General features: G+C 39.1%; 1 protein-coding gene across 4 annotated transcripts in view; it reads right to left on the bottom strand.

Moving 5' to 3' along the window:
* The window catches only part of LOC113906361 (complement factor H), a 385,541-nt gene that overhangs the window by 172,078 nt on the left and 194,549 nt on the right, over positions 1-18,914 (bottom strand). The window lies entirely within an intron of this gene.

Raw genomic sequence — 18,914 nt, forward strand, 5'->3', positions numbered from 1 at the left:
TATTCATCACCTGATATCTATGTGCACAACTTTCTGTGGCTAATATGGACTGGCTCCAAAGCCATATATCAGATACTAACTTTCAATAATATATTTCAAGAGAGTAGGTGAAGTTTTTCCCAGCCATTTGGGTCATCCATATTTTCATGGACTTAGGAAAGTGAATAGATTTTTAAAAAAAGTATAGTAGAGCTTAAAAACAATCACATAAATTATAGCACAATCCCTTCATTTACATGCTATTTATGTGTGTGTTTTATGATCATCAATTTTTCCAGTTTTGTTAGCATATAATTGACATAAAGCACTGCATAAGTTTAAGATGTATGGCCTAATGATGTCATTTACATTATCCTGAAATGATTACAACAATAAGATTTGTGAATATCCATCATCTCATATAGATATAAAATTAAAGACAAAAAGAATTTGTGATGAGAACTCAGGACTTATCATCCTATTAACTTTCATACTTCAGATACAGCAGAATTAGTCATATTAACCATGCTGTACACTACATCCTTAGTACTAATCTATCTCACAGCAGGAAGTTGGTACCTTTTGACTGGCTTCATCCAGTTCCCCTATCTCCAGCCCTAGCCTATGGTAACAACAAATGAGACCTCTTTTTCAAAGTATTTATTTGTTCTTTTAAGTACAGTTGGTCTACAACATTGTGTTACTTTCTGTTACACAGTGCAGTGATTCCATGTTTCTGTCCATTTCAAAATAATTGCCACAGTAAGTCTAGTTACAATCTAGCAAGATTTTAAAAATTGCATAATTATTGCCTATATTCTCCACACTGAATATTTCATGTTTATGACTCATCTATTTTGCACCTGGAAGTTTCTCCCCTTAACCTCTCCCTCACCAGAGGATCTGGAGTGCATCCCCTTAAAAAGACACATACAGAATTGTTCATTGCAGCTTTATTCACAAATGGCAAAAATGCACATGGTTCCCATGAACATTCAGAGAATGGATAAAACATTTGTAGCATTTTCTTACAATGGATTAATATTCACTAATTTAGAAAACAAAATGAGGTACTGCTATACACAGCAGTTTGGGATAATCTCACAGCTCTTGTAAATGGAAAAAAATGAACACGCTCACTAAGTACATATCTTATAATTTCATTGGTAGGCATTTCACGAGGTGGAAAACCTCATCATGAAGGTAGTGCCTACGAGGTAAGGTGTGGTACAGAATGGGAAGAGACACAAGGAAACCTGATGATGTGCTGGACATTTGCTCAATTTAGTCCTGGATAATAGTTACACAGGCATGCTGCTACTGCTGCTAAGTCGCTTCAGTCCTGTCCGACTCTGTGCGACCCCATAGACGGCAGCCCGCCAGGCTCAGCCATCCCTGGGATTCTCCAGGCAAGAACACCGGAGTGGGTTGCCATTTCCTTCTCCAATGCATGAAAGTGAAAGGCAAAAGTGAAGTCGCTCAGTCGTGTCTGACTCTTAGCGATCCCATGGACTGCAGCCTACCAGGCTCCTCTGTCCATGGGATTTTCCAAGCAAGAGTACTGGAGTCGGGTGCCATTGCCTTCTCTGACACAGGCATACATGTGTGTTAAAAAAAAATTATCAGTCAGATTAAGATTAACTTTAGTTGTTTAGCTATTTATATGTTTAACTTTGCTTAAAAATTTTTTTCAGAATAAAATGTAATGTTAAAAGTTACAGTTTTTCTTCAAAAGTTTGTTTCTCATTGAACCCAAACCTCCACTCCAAAAAGGAATAGTGTAGTTATGGAATATGGAGAGACTTCAAAAGGCATGAAGGAATATTTGAGATGATGAAAATATTCTACATCTTGATTATAGAGTAGTTGTATAGATGTATTGGGAAGGAAATGGAAACCTGCTCCAGTATTCTAGCCTGGGAAATACCATGGACAGAGGAGCTTGGCAGGCTAAAGTCCATGGGACTGCAAGAGTTGGACACAGCCTGTCAACCACGACATAACTATATATATTTTATGAGACTCATCATATTGCATATTTAGAATAGTCAGGTTAAAAATGTCTTCTCTGTAAAGGTAATGGCAAGTTCCTCAGAACTCTAGGTGATTAGAAGGAAGGGGGAAATTGAAGGACTTTATAATTCTCCAAAGAAACTAAAAGACCAAGGCAATAATACAAGAGCATTTTCATAAAAGTTAAGAAAAGAAAATGAAAACCAAGAGTTTTATATCCATACAACCAGACAGCCAAGTATTAAACTACAGAAAATAATTTTAAATGTGCAAGAACTCATAGGACACTATTGATATACAGATGCACACATTCCGTGGCTATAGCTACATGCTTAGTCACCCAGTCATGTCTGACTTTTGCTATCCTTTTTGGATTTTAGCCCGCCAGTCTCCTCTGTCCATGAGATTTTCCAGGCAAGAATAAGGGTGAGGATTTCCATTTCCTCCTCCACAGAATCTTCACAACCCAGGAATCAAACTAATGTTTCCTGTGTCTCCTGCATTGCAGGCAGATTCTTTAAATGTTGAGCTATCAGGGAATGGCCTCCACGCATGTAAGGGGCACCTTAAATAAGGACTTTACTTTATTCCACCTGAATGAAGAGTTCAAAAGAATAGAAAGAAGAGATAAGAAAGCATCCTTAAGTGAACAATGAAAAGAAATATAGGAAAGCAATAGAATGGTAAAGACTAAAGATCTTTTCAAGAAAATTAGAGATACAAAAGAAACTTTTCATGCAAAGATGGGCACTGAAGGATAGAAACAGTTGGACCTAATAGAAGCAGAAGATATTAAGAAGTGGCAGGAATACACAGAAAATCTGTACAAAAAAGGTCTTAATGACCCGGATAACCATGATGGTGTGATAGCTCACCTAGAGCCAGAAATCCTGGAGTGTGAAGTCAAGTGGGCCTTAGGAAGCATTACTGCAAACAAAGCTAGTGGAGGTGATGGAGTTCCAGCTGTGCTATTTCAAATCCTAAAAGATAATGCCAATAAAGTGCTGCACTCAATATGCCAGCTAATTTGGAAAACTCATCAGAGGCCCCAGGACTGGAAAAGTTCAGTTTTCTTTCTAATCTCAAAGAAGGACAATGCCATAGAATGTTCAAACTATCACATAATTATATTCATTTCACATATGGGCAATATAATGCTCAAAATCTTTCAAGCTAAGCTTCAACAGTATGTGAACTGAACTGAGACTTCCAGATCTATAAGCTCAATTTAGAAAAGGCAGAAGAACCAGAGATCAAATTGCCAGCATCCGTTAGATCATAGATAAAGCAAGGGAATTCCAGAAAAACATATACTTCTGCTTCATTGACTATACTAAAGCCTTTGACTTTGTGGATCACAACAAACTGGAAAATTCAGGGGATGGGCATTCCACACCACCTTGGATACTTGTACACAGGTCAAGAAGCAACAGTTAGAACCAGACAGGGAGTAATGAGCCAGTTGCAACTTGGGATAGGAGTACTAAGGCTGTATATTGTCACGCTGTTATTTAACTTTATGTGGAGTACATCATGTGAAATGCAGGGATGGATGACTCACAAGCTGAAATCAAGATTGCTGGATAAATATTAACAACCTCAGATGTGCAGATGACACCAGCTCTTTGCAGAGAGGAAAGATGAACTGAAGAATCTCTTGATAAAGGTGAAAGAGTAGAGTGAAAAAGATGGTTTAAAACTCAACATGAAAAGCTAAGATTATGGCATCCAGTCCTGTCACTTCATGGGAAATAGAGGGGGAAACAATGGAAGTAGAGAATGACTTCCTTTCTGAGGACTCCCAAATTACTGACAAGAGTTATTGCAGCCTCGAAATTAAAAAAAAAAAAAAAAAAAAGCCTGCTCCTTGAAAGAAAAGCTATGACAAATGTAGATAGCATTTTAAGAAGCATCACTTTGCCAAAAAATGCCTATATAGTCAAGCTATGGTTTTTCCAGTAATCATGTACAGATGGATGTGAAAGTTGGATCCTAAAGGAGCCTGTGTGCCAAAGAATTGATGCTTTCATACAGTGGTCTTTTCCTGAGAGTCCCTGGGAGAGCAATGAAATGAAACCAGTCAATCCTAAAGGAAATGCACCCTGTATATTCATTGGAAGGACTGATGCTGAAGCTGAAACTCCAATACTTTGGCCACCTGATGTGAAGAGCTAACTCATTGGAGAAGACCCTGGTGTTGGGAAAGATTGAGGGCAGGAGGAGAAAGGGTTGACAGAGGATGAGATGGTTGGATGGCATCATTGACCCAATGGGTATGAGTTTGAGCAGACTCCTAGAGATAGTGAGAGAAAAGGAAGCCTGGTTAGGTGCTGTCCAAGGGGTTGCAAATATTGGGACACAAGTGACTGAACAGCAAAATGAAGCTCATTCCACCAGATGGCACTGTTCAGTCTCTGAAGAAGGTTTTTTTTTAATTATGTTGTGGGCAAGGTAGGAAGGGGCCTTGAAGATTCTGAGACTCTTTTTGCTTTAATATATATTTCAAAAGACAATGTGGGAAATAGGCAATATCATGATCTTAAACATTTTGTATATTTTTTTCCAGAGCTGAGACTGAAATAAGAACTGGGGCATGGATAGACTTATATTTGTAAGAATTAAATATTCTGCAAAGTAGAAAGAATGTAACCAAATCATGGCAGGAGAAGGAAGAGATGAAGGGAATATAAACACTGACCACTGAGAAGTAGGTGAGTGTACAAACATCCCACTTACACCTGGCAGTAAGATGTCAAATAGTTGAGTATAATGAAAACAGGAATGGTGTTCTATGAAATGTACTATACAGGTTTAGACATATAAAAAAGACACAAGACTTTCTCATATAACAAAGTAAATGTAAAAGCACAAAAGGAAAGAGGAGTGTATATATTTCAATGTAAGATGCTATAGCAAAGTTTCCACCAACGTGAGTCATATCTATAAGCATGTACAGTGTGAAATTGTCTATTAAAGAAAGGGTCCTTCAACTGACATAACCTTATTCTCTCCATATAAAAGAAGCGCACCTAATCAGAGTGACCAAGAAAGCTAAACCTGATTTATGCACTGCAACTGGCCAGAGGAGAAAGAGACAGGGAGAGACATGGTGAGAGAGACAGAGTATTATGAGGTAAGTTAGAATTTAGATTTAACAAGAATTTTTTGGGCTCCAAAATCACTGCAGATGGTGATTGCAGCCATGATATTAAAAGACACTTACTCCTTGGAAGGAAAGTTATGACCAATCTAGATAGTATATAGAAAATCAGAGATATTACTTTGCCAACAAAGGTCCATCTAGTCAAGGGTATGGTTTTTCCAGTAGTCATGCATGGATGTGAGAGTTGGACTGTGAAGAAAGCTGAGTGCCAAAGAATTGATGCTTTTGAACTGTGGTGTTGGAGAAGACTCTTGAGAGTCCCTTGGACTGCAAGGAGATCCAACCAGTCCATTCTAAAGATCAGTCCTGGGTGTTCATTGGAAGGAAGGATGCTGAAGCTGAAACTGCAATACTTTGGTCACCTCATGCGAAGAGTTTACTCATTGGAAAAGACCCTGAAGCTGGGAGGGATTGGGGGCAGGAGGAGAAGGGGACAACAGAGGATGAGATGGCTGGATGGTATCACTGACTCGATGGACATGAGTTTGAGTGAACTTCGGGTGTGGGTGATGGACAGGGAGGCCTGGCGTGCTGTATTTCATGGGGTCACAAAGAGTCGGACACGACTGAGTGACTGAACTGAACTGAACTGAACTGAAAGGAACAAATGGCTCAGCAGATAAATAATCTGCCTACAATGAAGGAGACACAGGAGATGCAGGTTGGATCCCTGGCTCGGGAAGATCCCCTGGAGGAGGGCATGGCAATCCACTGCAGTACTCTTGCCTGAAGAATTCCATGGACAGAGGAGCCTGGCAGGCTACTGTCCATGAGGTTGCAAGGAGTCTGAGAGGACTGAGCAAATAAGCTCATGACCAAGCACACAGAGGAACAAAGGACATTGCTCAATGCAAAAAGTCCAAATCACAATATAAACTTACCAGGTTGGGAAAATTGTGCTCGATCCAGAAACACGAGGTTCTACTCCTCCTGGATGTACCTTCAGCTTGCAACCACCCCTCTGTTGTTGGAGATACAGTTTTGCAGTTAGTTCTGGGTGTAGAGAAGAAGAGGAACAGGCTAGCAGGAATCAAACAGGATTTTCCCTCTGGATCACCAGATCTCCACGTGAAGATCTCTCACCAGATTTCTGTCTCTAACTACAGTGGGCAACTGTCTCACTAGTAGAGCTGGAGAAATCTTCTTGTTTCTGATTTCCCACTCTAATTTCTATGGGCAAAAAGGGAAAACCTGCAAACCAAAAGAGTGTTAAACATAGTTTATAAGCACTAACCTCTAAGATGGCCTACAAGTGTGTAGAAGATGGATGCAGTACTTGGCAACACCAGTGCATAATCAGTGTAGTTCACCATTGTCCACCACCACAACAACAGTGATGCTTCTACACAGCAATATTAAATCTCTCTCCTAAAATGAAGATTCCTTTGTTCTCGTTCTACAGACTGAAGTTAAAACTTTCAAGAGTCACCATATTTATATTTGGTGACATTACTACCTTCTTTAATCTAGTCACAACTCCACACAGGTGTCTTGATTTTGAAAAAGGGAATGATTTTTCTTTAAAACCATAAGGGCAAAGAGGAAAATGTAGTTAAAAACTTACAAGTGTATTTATGGGAATCAAACTAGAAAACACGATGAAGCAATCCTCAAATCAGACTCGAAAGTAGACTCTGTTGAAATTATAAATTTGTTTTTCTACACCTGATAATATATCTGCCTTGTCTTCAGCCAGCAGTGAAAAGTCCATGTCCCTTTCCTTGTGGGGTTAACCTAAACTTCATTTCCAAGTGGTCAGAATCTAGAGGGATCTCACACTTTATCAGTTCCTGCTGTCTTCTATTAACCTTTATAGGAACATGGAAAAGTGCAAAGGAGAAGCCTCAGAGAATATCCTTATCCAAATCTAGTTTCCTGTCCACATCATGTAGCAATAGACAATGACCATTTGGTGGCTGAGTTCAGTGTCCCCAGCCTGTGTTCCTATCAATCTCTGTGCCTGACAGTTCAATGACATAAGAGGCTTAAGATAACAGATAGTTACTTTCCACTTCCAGGAAAGGGAAATATCCGTTTTTCTGGAGAAAAGACCTTATACTATGACCTAAACCTTGCACTTTGGCAGAATAAGAAATTGTAAGCCTGGAAAAAGAATGTTATTAGGGATTGTACATCTTAACAAATGCAGACAAAATTGTAATCAACATAACCTAACACTAATACGTGGTTAAAAAAAGAAATAAAAGAAATCAAGTTATAGAAAAATGTTTTGTTCAATCATTTTATAGCCATTGATACAATACAGTGTCAATATGTTATTTTCCCAACAAATTTCCAACAATGTTATGTTTGTAATGTGATTTTCAATAAAAAAGATATAGTTGGTCTTTGTCCCCTTTTTGGGCACAGAACTCTAGAAACTCTTGGAATTTCCTATATGTCTTTTGCTATGTTAACACAGTGACTTTTGGAAATCTTCTAATGATGGAGGCTAGTTGCCCGGGAAACCAACCATATGACTAGATGGTTGAAATAACGATCCTCCCCTCCTGATGTTCAGTGAAGGGCAAGAGCCTGAAGGTTTCATCAGTTAGAAATGGTGAATAAATAAACAATTTATGCCCATGTAGTGATGCCTTGGTTCTGAGAACCTGAAGGACTCATAGCTTAGAGGAACTGGCAGTGTGGAGCCCTGAAGAGCATGGAAGCTCTGCACTTAGTAGGTTCCTGCTGCCTTCTATTAAATTCTAGCACACCTTGCCCTGGGCCTCCCTTCCATCTGGCTGGTCATGAGTTAATCCAATGAGTTTCTTTTGAGTTCCATGAGCCGCACTAGCAAAAACTGAACCTGAAGACAAAGTTGTAGCTACATCCAATCTTAATGATTAGACCAGAAGTGCAGGGAACATGGATTTGTCATAGACTTCTGAAGTGGGGAGGGTGGCATGTTTGTGGGACTGAGCCCTTAACCTCTGGGATCTGAAGCTGTTTCAGGTAGATGATATTAGTATGTACTAAATTATAGGACACTAAGCTTGTGTTGGAGAATTGCTTTGAGGTATGGAAAAAAACTGGACATGGAACAACAGACTGGTTTCAAATAGGAAAAGGAGTATGTCAAGGCTGTATATTGTCACCCTGCTTATTTAACTTATATGCAGAGTACATCATGAGAAATTATGGACTGGAAGAAACACAAGCTGGAATCAAGATTGCTGGGGAAAATATCAGTAACCTCAGATATGCAGATGACACCACCTTTATGGCAGAAAGTGAAGAGGAACTCAAAAGCCTCTTGATGAAAGTGAAAGAGGAGAGTGAAAAAGTTGGCTTAAATCTCAACATTCAGAAAACGAAGATCATGGCATCTGGCCCCATCACTTCATGGGAAATAGATGGGGAAACAGTGGAAACAGTGTCAGACTTTATTTTTCTGGGCTCCAAAATCACTGCAGATTGTGATTGCAGCCATGAAATTAAAAGACGCTTACTCCTTGGAAGGAAAGTTATGACCAACCTAGATAGCATATTCAAAAGCAGAGACATTACTTTGCCAACAAAGGTCCATCTCGTCAAGGCTATCGTTTTTCCTTTGCCTTGTGTATGGATGTGAGAACTCAACTGTGAAGAAGGCTGAGTGCCAAAGAATTGATGCTTTTGAACTGTGGTGTTGGAGAAGACTCTTGAGAGTCCCTTGGACTGCAAGGAGATCCAGCCAGTCCATTCTGAAGGAGATCAGCCCTGGGATTTCTTTGGAAGGAATGATGCTAAAGCTGAAACTCCAGTGCTTTGGCCACCTCATGCGAAGGGTTGACTCATTGGAAAAGACTCTGATGCTGGGAGGGATTGGGGGCAGGAGGACAAGGGGACGACAGAGGACAAGATGGCTGGATGCATCCCTGACTCGATGGACGTGAGTCTGAGTGAACTCCGGGAGTTGGTGATGGACAGGGAGGCCTGGCGTGCTGCAATTCATGGGGTCGCAAAGAGTCGGATACGACTGAGCGACTGAACTGAACTGAACTGAACTGATGGAGAAAAAAACATACACATCATGATAGAAAATAGCATCAAACTACTTGAATAGTATATTTCATTTGGGGTAACAAATAGTCTTGTCCTCACTGGGAATAAACTTACAGCTAAGTGTGGTAACTGAAAATATTCAATTTCACAAACTGAATTTTGCACAGTTTCAATTAAGCTTCTTGTCTTCCCTCCCACTGTTTCCTTCATATGTGGTTGTTGTTGTTGTTGTTCAGTAAACTGAGTCATGTCTGACTCTTTGCAACCCCATGGACTGCAGCATACCAGGCTTCTCTGTCCTTCTTAAGTACCATTTACTAACTTGACACCTGTCTAGGTTTGTCATAACTCACTTTAATGGAGCAAGCATGTTTTAATTTCATGGCTGCAGTCAGCGAGACAGTGTACTGAAAGCAGAGACATCAGATTCCTGACAAAGGCCCATTCAGTCAAAGCTATGGTTTTTCCACTAATCCTGTATGGATCTGAGAGTTGCACCATAGAGAAAGTTGAGCACTAAGGAAATGATGCCTTTGAAATGCAGTGCTGAAGAAGACTCTTGAGAGTCTTTGAAGTATAAGATCAAACCAGTCAATCCTAAAGGAAATCAATCCTGAATATTCATTGGAAGGAGTGATGCTGAAGCTCTGTTACTCTGGCCACCTGATGCAAAGAGCTGACTCATTGGAAAAGACCCTAATGCTGAGAAAGATTGAAAGCAAAAGAAGGGGGTGGCAGAGGATGAGATGGGTTAGATAGCATCATAGACTGAATGGACATGAAACACTTCAGCAGACAGTAGAGGACAGAGAAGGCTGGCGTGCTACAGTCCATGGGGTCACAGAGTCAGACACTGGTTAGTGATTGACCAACAGCAAGCCTGAAACCTGACCTTGTATGAGTAACTGAACTGTGCCACTTCTTAAAGTTTTAGGGGAGAACTTCCTGCTTCTTTTCTCTTTTAAAAATATTTATTTGTTTTAATTGGTTCATGATTGCATTACAATATTGGTTTGAATCCGTCATACATCAAATGAATTAACCATAGTTGTACGTATATCCCCTCACTCATGAATCTCCCTGCCATCTCTTATCCATTCCCACCCCATCTAGGTTATGGGCCGACAACACAGAGCCCTGGTTTGTGTTCCCTGAGTCATACAGCAAATTCCCATTGGCATCTCTTTACATATGTTAGTGTATATGCATCCATGCTGCTCTCTCCATTCACCTCACCCTCTCCCTCTTCTCCCCCACCCTTGTCCATAAGCCTGTTCTCTGTGTCTGTATCTCCACTGCTGCTCTGTGAACAGGTTCATCAGTACCATGCTTATAAATACATTAATATACAATATATGTTTTTCTCTTTCTAACTTACTTCACTCTGTATAATAGGCTCTAGGTTCATCCACCTCATCAGAACTGACTCAAAGTGCACTCCTTTATATGACTGAGTAGTATTTCATTGTATATATGTACTATAGCTTCTTTGTCTTAAACTGTCGACAGATATCTAGGTTTAGGTTGTTTGCATTCATGTCTATCGTATACAGTGCTACAATGAACAGTACAGGTGTCTTTTTTAGTTTTGATTTCTTCAGGGTATATGCCTAGTAGTGGTATTGCTAGGTCGTAAGGGGGTTTTATTCCTAGTTTTGTTTTAAGGAATGTCCATACTATCTTCCATAGTGGCTGTATTAATGTACATTCCCACCAGAAGTGCAGAAACTTTCCCTTTCTCCAGACCCTCTTCAACATTTCTTCTTTATGAGTTTTTTGATTACCACCATTTGGTCTGGTATGAGGTGATATCTCATAGTAGCTTCGATTAGCATGTCTCTAATAATGAGAGCTGTTCATGGATTTATTAGCCATCTGTAGGTCTTCTTTGGAGAAGTGTCTGTTTAGGTCTTTTGCCCACTTTCTGCAGGGCTTCTTTTTTTTTCTGGTACTGAGTTGTATGAGCTGCTTGCATATTTTGGAAATTAATAATTCAGCAATTGTTTCCTTTGCTATTACTTTGTTCCATCCTGAGGGTTGTCTTTTCTTTTTGTTTATAGATTCCTTTGCTGTGAAAAATTTTATAAGTTTAATTAAGCCCCACTTATTTATTTTTGCTTTTATTTCTTTTATTTTAGGAGGTAAGTCATGAAAGATCATGCTGTGATTTATGTCATACATATTCTGCCTACGTGTTCTTCTAAGAGTTTTATAGTGTCTGGTCTTAAAATTGAAAACATTTAGTATTTATCCATTTTGTGTTTATCTTTGTGTATAGTGTTATAAAATCTTTTAATTTCATTTTTCTGCACATAGTTGTCCAGTTCTTCCAGCATCAGTTATTGGGGAGACTATATTTTCCCCGTTATATATTCTTGCCTCCTTTTTCAGAGATAAGGAGCCCATGGATGCATGGGTTTCTCTCTCAGCTTTCTATCTTGTTCCGTTGTTCTATATATCTGGTTTTTTTTTCCAGTGTCATGCTCTCTGGATGACTATAGCTTTGTACTATAGGCTGAAATCACATAAAATTATTCCTCCTGCTCTATTCTCCATTCTTTTTTTAAAAAATTATCTACTTTAATTGGAGGCTAATTACTTTACAATATTGTAGTGGTTTTTGTTATACATTGACATTAATGAACCATGGGTTTACATGTGTTCTCCATCCTGAACCCCCCTCCCACCTCCCTGCCCATCCCTCTCTGTCATCCCAGTGCACCAACCCTGAACACCCTGTCTCATGCATCAAACCTGGACTGATGATCTGTTTCACCTATGATAATATACATGTTTCAATATATTCTCTCAGATCATCCCACCCTCACCTTCTCCCACAGAGTCCAAAAGACTGTTCTATACATCTGTGTGTCTTTTGCTGTCTTGCATATGGGATTATCATTACGGTGTTTCTAAATTCCATATATATGGGTTAGTATACTGTATTGGTGTTTTTCTTTCTGACTTACCTCACTCTGTATAATAGGCTCCAGTTTCATCCACCTCATTAGAACTGATTCAAATGCATTCTTTTTAATAGCTGAGTAATATTCCATTGTGTATATGTACCACAAATTTCTCATCCACTCATCTGCCGATGGACATCTTGGTTGCTTTCATGACCTGGCTATTATAAACAGTGCTGCGATGAACATTGGGGTACACCTGTCTCTTTCAATTCTGCTTTCCTCAGTGTGTATGCCCAGCAGGGGGATTGCTGGGTATTATGGCAGATATATTTTCAGTTTTTTTTTTTTAAGGATCTCCACACTCTTCTCCATAGTGGCTCTACTAGTTGCATTTCCACCAACAATGTAAAAGAGTTCCATTTTCTCCACACCCTCTCCAGCATTTATTGCTTGTAGACTTTTGGATAGCAGCCTTTCAGACCGGTGTGTCATGGTCCCTCATTGTAGTTTTGTATTGCATTTCTCTGATAATGTCTATTCTTCTTTCTAAAATTACTTTGGCTTTTGGGGGTCTTCTGTGTCTCCATATAAATTGTGAAATTTTTTGTTCTAGTTCTGTGAAAAATGTCACTGGTAATTTGATATTGCTTTCAATCTCTAGATTGCTTTTGGAAATGCAATCATTTTCACCATATTGATTCTTCCAGCCCAGGGGTATGGAATATCCCTCCATCTCTTTATGTCATCTTTCATCCGTTTCTCATAATTTTCTGTATATAGTTATTTTCTCTCCATAGGCAGGCTTATTCCAAGGTATTTTCTTCATTTTGTTGCAATGATAAATGGGATTGGTATCTTAATTTCTCTTTCTGATTTTTCTTTGTTATTCTATAGGTATAGAAGTGATTTTTTTGTGTATTGATTTTATAAACTGTGATTTTACTATATTCACTGATAATTTCTAGCAATTTACTGATAGTATCTTTATGGTTTTCTATGTACAGTATCATGCCATTTGCAAATAGTGAAAGTTTTACTTCTTCCTTTCCAATCTGGATTTCTTTTATTTCTTTCTCTTCTCTGATTGCTGTAGCTAGGAATTCCAAACTATGTTAAATATTAGGGCATGAGTAGGCACCCTTTTCTTGTTCCTGATCTTATGGGGAATGCTTTCAGTGTCTTACCATTGAGAATGTTTACTGTGTGCTTGTTGTATATGCCCTTTAATCATAAATGGGTGCTCAATTCTGTTAAAAGCTTTTTTCTGCATCTATTGAAATTATCATATGGTTTTAGCTTTCAATTTCTTAAAATGGTGTATCATTTAATTGACGTGCATATATCCAAGAATCCTTGCACCCTGGAATAAACTCAACTTGATCATGGTGTATGATGTTTTTATTGTGTTCTTGAATTCTGTTTGCTATAATTTTGTGGAGGATTTTTGTACCTATGTTATCAGTGATATTGACCTGTAATTTGTGTGTGTGTATGTGTGTGTGTGTGATATCAGTGTCTGGTTTTTCCATCAGTGTGATTGTGGCCTCGTAAAATGCCACAATAGATGAATATAGAGAAATGTTTTCCTCTGCAAGTTTTAGGAAGAATTTGGAAGGACAGGTGTTATCTCTTGTCTAAATGTTTTATGGAATTCACCTGTGAAGCCATCTGGCCACGGGCTTTTGTCTTGGGGGAGATTTTTGATCACAGTTTTGACTTCAGTGTTTCTAATTGCCTTGTTCAAAATTTCTATTTCTTCCTGGTTCAGTCTTGAATTGAAGGAGGCAGAACTTTTCTAAAAATCTGTCCATTTTCTCTAGGTTGTCTATTTTCTTAGCATACAGTTGCTCATATTAGTCTCTTTTGATCTTTTTTATTTCTGCATAGTATGTTGTGACTGTTCCTTTCTCACTCCCAATTCTGTTGATTTGATTTTCACCCTTTTTTTCTTGATGAGCTTGGCTAATGGTTTGTCAAAATTCTTTATCTTCTCAAAGAACCAGCTTTTAGTTATCAATCTTTACTATTATTTCCTTCACTTCTTTTTCTTGTTGTAATATAAATTTATATATTTTAATTGGAGACGAATTACCTTACAATATTGTACTGGTTTTACCATACATTGACATGGACCTGCCATGGGTATATATGTGTTCCCCATCCTGAACCCCCCTTCCACCTCCCTCCCCATCCCATTCCTCTGGGTTATCCAAGTGCACCAGCCCCGAGTGCCCTGTCTCATGCATCGAACCTGGACTGGCAATACATTTCACAAATGATAATATGCATGTTTCAATGCCATTCTCCCAAATTATCCCACCCTGGCCCTCTCCCACAGAGTCCAAAAGACTGTTTTAATATCTGTGTCTCTTTTGCTGTCTTACATATATGCTTATTGTTACCAGCTTTCTAAATTTCACATATATGCATTAGTATACTGTATTGGTGTTGTTCTTTCTGGCTTACTTCACTCTGAATAATAGGCTCCAGTTTGATCCACCTCATTAGAACTGATTCAAATGTATTCTTTTTAATGGCTGAATAATATTCCACTGTGTACATGTACCACAACTCTCTTATCCATTTGTCTGCTGATGCACATCTAGGTTGTTTAGCCTCCATATGTTTGTATTTTTAGTAGTTTTTTTGTTTTTTGTTTTCCCCCTGTTGCTGCTAAGTCGCTTCAGTCATGTCCGATTCTGGGCGACCCCATAGACGGCAGCCCATTAGGCTCCTCTGTCCCTGGGATTCTCCAGGCAAGAATACTGGAGTGGGTTGCCATTTCCTTTCCAACGCATGAATGTAAAAAGTGAAAGTGATGTTGCTCAGTCACGTCTGACTCTTAGCGACCCCATAGACTGCAGCCTACCAGGCTCCTCCATCCATGGATTTTCCAGGCAAGAGTACTGGAGTGGGGTGCCATTGCCTTCTCTGAAGGCAATGTATTTTTAATAGTCTTTTTTTTTTCTTTTATTCTCCCTGTAGTTGACATCTAATCTTACTGCATTGTGGTAAAAAAAGATGCTTGGAACCACTTGTAAAAGAATGAGACTAGAACACTTTCTAACACCATACACAAATAAACTCAAAATGGATTAAAGATCTAAACATAAGACCAGAAACTATAAAACTCCTAGAGGAGACCATAGGCAAAACAATCTCTGACATACATCACAGCAGGATCCTCTATGACCCACCTCCCAGAATATTGGAAATAAAAGCAAAAATAAACAAATGGGACCTAATTAAACTTAAAAGCTTCTGCACATCAAAGGAAACTATTAGCAAGGTGAAAAGACAGCCTTCAGAAAGGGAGAAAATAATAGCAAATGAAGCAACCGACAAACAACTAATCTCAAAAATATACAAGCAACTCCTACAGCTCAATTCCAGAAAAATAAATGACCCAATCAAAAAATGGGCCAAAGAACTAAATAGACATTTCTCCAAAGAAGACATACAGATGGCTAACAAACACATGAAAAGATGCTCAACATCACTCATTATCAGAGAAATGCAAATCAAAACCACTATGAGGTACCATTTCACACCAGTCAGAATGGCTGAGATCCAAAAGTCTACAAATAATAAATGCTGGAGAGGGTGTGGAGAAAAAGGAACCCTCTTACACTGTTGGAGGGAATGCAAACTAGTACAGCCACTATGGAGAACAATGTGGAGATTCCTTAAAAAACTGGAAATAGAACTGCCTTATGATCCAGCAATCCCACTGCTGGGCATACACACTGAGGAAACCAGAAGGGAAAGAGACACGTGCACCCCAATGTTCATCGCAGCATTGTTTATAATAGCCAGGACATGGAAGCAACCTAGATGTCCATCAGCAGATAAATGGATAAGAAAGCTGTGGTACATATACACAATGGAGTATTACTCAGCCATTAAAAAGAATACATTTGAATCAGTTCTAATGAGGTGGATGAAACTGGAGCCTATTATACAGAGTGAAGTAAGCCAGAAGGAAAAACACCAATACAGTATACTAACGCATATATATGGAATTTAGAAAGATGGTAACAATAACCCTGTGTACGAGACAGCAAAAGAGACACTGATGTATAGAACAGTCTTATGGACTCTATGGGAGAGGGAGAGGGTAGGAAGATTTGGGAAAATGGCATTGAAACATGTAAAATATCATGTATGAAACGAGATGCCAGTCCAGGTTTGATGCACGATGCTGGATGCTTGGGGCTAGTGCACTGGGACGACCCAGAGGGATGGTATGGGGAGGGAGGAGGGAGGAGGGTTCAGGATGGGGAACACATGTATACCTGTGGCGGATTCATTTTGATATTTGGCAAAACTAATACAATTATGTAAAGTTTAAAAATAAAATTAAATTAAAAAAAAGATGCTTGGTATGATTTCAATTTTTTTGAATTTACCAAGGCCAGATTTATGGCCCAGGATGTGATGTATCCTGAAAAAGGTTCCATGTGCATTGAGAAAAAGGTGAAATTCATTGTTTTGGGGTGAAATTCGCTATAGATATCAATTAGGTCTAACTGGACTATTGTAGCATTTAAACTGTGTGTTTCCTTGTTAATTTTCTGTTTAGTGATCTATCCATAGGTATGAGTGGGGTGTTAAAGTCTCCCACTATTATTGTGTTGTTGTTAATTTCCCTTTCATACTTGGTTAGCATTTCCTTACATATTGTGGTGATCCTATGTTGGGTGTATATATATTTATAATTGTTATATCTCCTTCTTGGACTGATCCTTTGGTCATTATGCAGTGTCCTTGTCTCTTTTCACAGCCTTTACATTAAAGTCTATTTTATCTGATATGAGTATTGCTAATCCTCCTTTCTTTTGGTCTCCATTTGCATGAAATATCTTTCCCTGCCCTTCACTTTCAGTCTGTATGTTTCCTTGGTTTGAAATGAGTCTCTTGAATACAGCATATATAGTGGTCTTGTTTTTTATCCTTTCAACCAGTCTTTGTCTTTTGGTTGGGGCTTTCAACCCATTCACATTTAAGGTAATTATTGATAAGTATGATCCTGTTGCCATTCACTTTATTGTTTTGGGTTCGATTTTATACACCCTTTCTGTGTTTCCTGTCTACAGAAGATCCTTTAGCATTTGTTGGGGAGCTGATTTGGTGGTGCTGAATTCTCTCAGCTTTCACTTGTCTGTAAAGTTTTTGATTTCTCCTTCATACTTGAATGAGATCCTTGCTGGGAATGGAGAAGACAATGGCACCCCACTCTAGTACTCTTGCCTGTAAACTCCCATGGATGGAGGATCCTGGTGGGCTGCAGTCCATGGGGTCGCTAGGAGTCAGACACAACTGAAGTGACTTAGCAGCAGCAGCAGTAGCAGCTTGCTGGGTACACTGATCTGGGTTGTAGGTTTTTCTCTTTCATCACTTTAAGTATGTCCTGCCATTCTCTTCTGGCCTAAGTAGTTTCCATTGAAAGATCAGCTGTTATCCTTATGTGAATCTGCTTGTGTGTTATTTGTTGTTTTTCCCTTGCTGCTTTTAATATTTGTTCTTTGTGTTTGATCTTTGTTACTTTGATTAATATGTGTCTTAGGGTGTTTCGTGTTGGGTTTATCCTGTTTGGGACTCTCTGCATTTCCTGAACTGGGTGACTATATTCTTCCCCATTTTAGGGAAGTGTTCAACTATTATCTCCTCAAGTATTTTCTCATGGTCTTTCTTTTTGTACTCTTCTTCTAGGATGCCTATGATTCGATTGTTGGTGTGTTTAACATTGTCCCAGAAGTCTCTGAGGTTGTCCTCATTTCTTTTAATTATTTTTTTCTTTTTTCCTCTCTGATTGATTTATTTATACCATTCTATCTTCTACCTCACTAATGCTATCTTCTGTCTCTGCTGTTCTACTGTTGGTTCCCTCCAGAGTGTTTGTGATCTCATTTATTGCATTATTCATTATGTATTGACTCTTTTTCATTTCCTCAAGGTCTTTATTTCTCGCATCTTCTCAATCCTTGTCTCCAGTCTATTTATCTGTAACTCCATTTTGTTTTCAAGATTTTGGATCATTTTCACTATCATTATTCTTAATCCTTTCTCAGGTACATTCCCCATCTCTTCTTCTTTTGTTTGGTTTGGTGGGCATTTATCCTGTTCTTTTACCTTCTGAGTATTTCTCTGCCTTTTCATCTTGTTTATATTGTGGTGTTTGGGGTGGCCTTTCAGTACTCTGGCAGTTTGTGGCTCCTCTTTATTGTGCAGGTTCCTCACTGTGGGTGGGGCTGGATGGGTAGCTTGTCAAGGTTTCGTGGTTAGGGAAGCTTGTGTCAGTGTTCTGGTGGGAGGAGCTGGATTTCTTCTCTCTGGAGTGCAATGAAGTGTCCAGTAGTGAGTTTTGAGATGTCAGTGGGTTTGATGTGACATTGGGCAGCCTGTATATTGAAGCTCAGGGCTATGTTCTTGTGTTGCTGGAGAATTTGCATGGTATGTCTTGCTCTGGTTCTTGTAGGCTATTGGATAATGCTTGGTTTCATTGTAGGTATGTAGCCTTTTGGTGAGCTCTTATCGATTAACGTTCCCTGGAGTCAGGAGCTCTCTGGTGTTTTCAGGATTTGGACTTAAGCCTCCTGACTCTGGGTTTCAGTCTTATTCTTACAGTAGTCTCAAGACTTGTCCATCTATACAGCACCAATGATAATACTCTAGATTAATGATGAAAAGTTTCTCCACAGTAAGGGACACCCAGAGAGGTTCACAGAGTTACATGGAGAAGAGAAGAGGGAGGAGGGAAATAGAGGTGACCAGGAGAAGAGGGGGAATCAAAAGGGGAGAGAGCAAGCTATCCAGTAATCACTTCCCTATGTGCTGTCCAAAGTCTGGACCACTCAGAGATG

The sequence above is a fragment of the Bos indicus x Bos taurus genome, chromosome 16, assembly GCF_003369695.1.
Source record: "Bos indicus x Bos taurus breed Angus x Brahman F1 hybrid chromosome 16, Bos_hybrid_MaternalHap_v2.0, whole genome shotgun sequence".
Classification (NCBI taxonomy): Eukaryota; Metazoa; Chordata; class Mammalia; order Artiodactyla; family Bovidae; genus Bos; species Bos indicus x Bos taurus.